The 4,561-nt window shown below is 37.7% G+C and overlaps 1 pseudogene; it reads right to left on the bottom strand.

Moving 5' to 3' along the window:
- Positions 1-3,171: 3,171 nt before the first annotated feature.
- Positions 3,172-4,199, bottom strand: LOC144336295 (small ribosomal subunit protein eS1 pseudogene; annotated as a pseudogene).
- Positions 4,200-4,561: the final 362 nt, after the last annotated feature.

Raw genomic sequence — 4,561 nt, 5'->3', positions numbered from 1 at the left:
AACAAGGAGAAACCCCATCTCTTCTAAAAATACAAAATTAGCCGGGTATGGTAACACATGCCTGTAATCCCAGCTACTTGGGAGGCTGAGGCAGGAGGATCGCTTGGACCCAGGAGGTGGAGGTTGCAGTGAGCTGAGATCGTGCCACTGCACTCCAGCCTGGGCAACAAGAGCAAAAACTCCATATCAAAAAAAAAAAAAAAGAAAAGAAAAAAGAAATTTCAAAACTACCATAAATAATTTGACCTGAGAATTAGGCAGCCCCCAAAATAAAACAAAAATATCAACAAGCAACAAAAAAAATAACATATGAAAACCAATACTTCAGGAATAATATTTGAATGCTAATTGTACCTACAAAAAGAAATATTAATCTAATGCTTGTCGAGTTTTAGACAAAGCCCATGGAAAGTTTAGCACCGTTCACTGAGATTCAGGTGTTTCTGAAAAAGAACTGAACATCTTGAGAGAAGCAGAAAACTGCATGTGTTTTAAGTTATATTATTCTACAGCACTTCTGACAAAAGAAAACCACAAAAGCCAACTTTTGGATGTATTCAAAAGATTCTATCCTAATACTCTAAAAGGTAAAAGTTGCAGATTTTTTTAATGAAAGATAATGGAAAGCAAAACATGCACAGTAAGAATTGTCTTAATTACTGGAAATGCAGGCACCTCTAATTTTCAGTATCTAAGGTGGGGGTGTCCAATCTTTTGGCTTCCCTGGGCCACACTGGAAGAAGAAGAATTGTCTTGGGCCACACATAAAATACACTAACGATAGCTGATGAGCTAAAAATAAGTAAATAATAAATAAATCTCAAAAAAAAATCTCGTAATGTTCTAAGAAAATTTACAAATTTGTGTTGGGCTGCATTCAAAGCCATTCTGGGCCACATGCAGCCCATGGGCCACGGGTTGGACAAGCTTGATTTAAGGTTTCAGAAATACCATCATCCTAGAAAGCATCTTCAGCATGATTCAGTTTTGCTTTTTCTGAGCTCATTTATTCATTTCCCTTGCCAGTTCATTCATTTCTGATGACCAAGCATATTCAGTGCTCACACTAAACACCAGGAGCGCCATCCTCTGGTTTTAAAAAAAGGGTAAACACAAGGGTCTATACCATGAGCTGAACACTGGATGAGGGGGTCCGGGGGGCTGTTACACAGAGAATCATGTTGTTTCTTTTTTCTCTTTCAGGAATCCACTGAAACAAACCAAAAATGAAATAGTAAACTAGGCAAAGTGACACAATCTAGGTGAGATACCATTATATCTGCAAAACAACCCAAAAAGTAAACATCTCTTCAGTAAAAGAATGCCACTACTTTCAACCTTACTTCCTATCCTTGGCACTTCAATTTAACATGTGTCTAGAACCAGACTACCCACCTATATATTTCATACACTATTAAAATATTTGAATGTATTTGTCTGCTATCCAAAATTAACTAATGATAAGCAAAAAATAATTACTATAATTAATTTGTTAATGATAGTCATCACTATCTTTCCCCTTCTCTAGGCTTGGATATTTTATTTACTTTCGTATTTTAATCTAGTTTCTCTCTCTCTCTCTCCTTAAGGCAAGAGGATCACTTGAAGCCAGGATTCAAGACCAGCCTTAGCAGCATAGTGAGACTCTATCTCTAAAAAAAACTTAAAAAATTAGCCGGTCCTAGTGGCACACACGAGTAGTCCAAGCCACTCAGGAGACTGAGGTGGGAGGCTTACCTGAGCCCAGAGTTTGGGGTTACAGTGAGCTATGATTGCACCATGGCACTCTAGCCTGGGCGACAGAGCTAGACCCTGTCTCAAAAAAAGAAAAAAGAAAGAAAAAAAAAGGAAATGTATCCCAAGAATATAAGGTTGGCTTAATCTCCAAAAATCAATATAATAACTACTATCATAAAGGACAAAATCATATGATCATCTCAATAGAAAAAGCATTTCCCAAAATCCAATATCCATTCATGATTATTGATTTGTTAAAGAAAAGATGTTAAATGATATCAAGAACAATACAGCATATACGTGTCAACGGAGACACAATGAGAAAGCTAAAGTAAAATACATGAAACAAAAGAAGTTTATTACTCATAGGTCCCAGAGAGGTTAGAGTGCCAAACAGAGACAGACAGGAGGTCCTGAGACAGGACAGGGAAGGAGCAGGAGGGAGAGGGAGAAAGAACTGTGGAACTACACCTTTGTTGAGGGACATTATTCCCTATGCTTTCCCTCAAGGGTTGTGAATCAGTTAAAGAAAACAAATGTGAATGGGAACTTATTCACATGACTCTGAGGATGACTATTAGGTTTTACTGTGGTTGGCAGCTCATGGTGTGTTGCATTTTGGGTCAGTGAGATGAGGCACAATTAGGCCATACTGCAAACAACCACAGGGAAGGTAGGTTCTAAGTAGGCCAAAGGTGACAGGACATGACTGAGTTACAAACAATTTATGTTAGGCCTAAAATGGATGCTAAGGTAGCAACTATATTAAACTTATCACGGTGATTAAAAACTCCTAGACTTAGAATAAAACTTCCTCAACCTGAGAAGTCGTCTACAAGAAAACAACTAACATCACGCTTAATGCTGAAGGACTGAATGCTTTCCCCCTGAAATCAGGAACAAGGGAGGAATATCTAATCTTATAATTTCTATGCAATATTGTAAAGGAAATTCTATCCAGTGCAATAAGACAGGAGGAAAGAAAAGAAGCGGGGAAAGGAGGAGAAAGTATCTAGATTGGAAAAGAGGTAAAATTGTCTTGCTAGTCAATTTCATGATTACACATTTTATGATCCTATACATACAAAAGTCTAAGGAATCCACAATAAAACTACTAGAATTAAAAGACAAATTCAACAAAGTCACATGACACAAATTAATATAAAGAAATCAACTGCAGTGACTACAAAGAGGAAACCTAAGGGAGTTCCTCTGTGCTGATGGAACACTTCTGTAACTTGATGTGGTAGTGATTACACGAACCTATACATATGATTAAATTGCACAGAACACACAACTGAGTGCATGTATAAACTAGTGAAATCTGAATAAGGTCTACAGATTGTACCAATGTCAATTTCCTGTTTTTGATTTTTGTTGTTGTTGTTGTTCACAACTAGGACTCTTTACTTGCCATTATTATAAGTCTGAACTTTAAACAGATCATTGGACTGGTGGTTCATATCCATCAGCTCATTCAACTTTAGCACCTGTCTTGCTCCCAGTGGCTTTTCCAGAACTCCTGCCTTCACCGTGAAGCTCCTTGAGTTTTCCCAATTCAAACTTGGGCTTCTTCAGCATTTTTACTTTTCTAACAAAGACATCATGGAGAGGACAGATTGGCAAGCCTTTTCTATGTCTTTTCCAATGCTGTCTGGAATCAATTTATTGACTACTTCTTTCAAGTCCTTTTTCTGCACCTCCCAGGTCTTAACTTTCATCATTTTCTTCAGGATTTGGCAGACCTGTTGGTGCTGAGCATAAGAGGTCTTCCATATCTGATTGTTACTTTTTTTAGGAAAACCAACATAGAACAGACAAAGCAAGTAACCATCGGTAGTCCTGACATCAACACGCGCTTCAATCATTGTCTGCCATTTTTTGACCATGGAACACATTTTGTCATGGGTAAGATCCATGCCATGGAAGTTAGGAAGTTTCTGCCCTGAACATCTTCAGTAATCAGCTTGAATTTTCTAAATGCAATCTCATCATTCTGCAAATCAGCAAAACTCACTTCAAACACACAATCCTTGAGGTCATCAGATGCAATTTTGATTCCTTGGGTCCTGGTGACTAGCGTCTTCCCAATATTCCTTATATTGAACATAGCAGGTGCTTTCACATCATACCAATCTTTCTTAGAAAATGCATCAACCATTTTCTTCTTGGCTCCCTTTTTGCCTCCTTTCATAAGGCGCTTGTTCTTGCTAACCACCATGGTGCTGCTCAGAGAGCCAAAAGGGCGGTTCTGATAGTATACTGTAGTTAGTTATGTAGGATGTTACCACTGGAGGAAGCTGGGTAAAGAATACATAGAACCTCTGTGCACTATTTTTGCATTTCCGATGAGTCTATTATTGTTCCACAATAAAGTTATTTTTAAAGTTAACTGTATTTCTACATACTAGCAACAAACTATGAAAAATGAATATGATCTTCAGATGACTCTTTTCTGAAAACTTGGGAACCACTGACTTAGACCTCTTTCAAGATAGTAAGTACATAAGTTACATAAGCACATGATGTACCACAATCCAAACTATATCTCAGTGAAGTTCCCAAACATTACAGTCTCCTGGCTATCATTTAAAATTTTCAAAGCCCATGTGCCACTTCAGACCATCGCAATTTCTGAGACTAGGTCAAAGGCATCAGTACTTCTGAAATTCCCCACGTAAACCACTACTATATGGGGCAACAATTCTCAAATTTATGTTTCAGGACCTCTTACAGTTCAAGACCCCAAGAGTAAAAACAGAAAAGGAAAAAAAAAAAAAAAGAAAGAAGAAAGTAATGAAACAAAGGAGTGACTTGAACTCAG

Source organism: Macaca mulatta, chromosome 17 (genome assembly GCF_049350105.2).
Source record: "Macaca mulatta isolate MMU2019108-1 chromosome 17, T2T-MMU8v2.0, whole genome shotgun sequence".
In the NCBI taxonomy this organism is placed as follows: Eukaryota; Metazoa; Chordata; class Mammalia; order Primates; family Cercopithecidae; genus Macaca; species Macaca mulatta.
The sequence above is the reverse complement of the archived record's forward strand: the minus strand, read 5'-3'. Positions and strand labels throughout refer to the sequence as shown.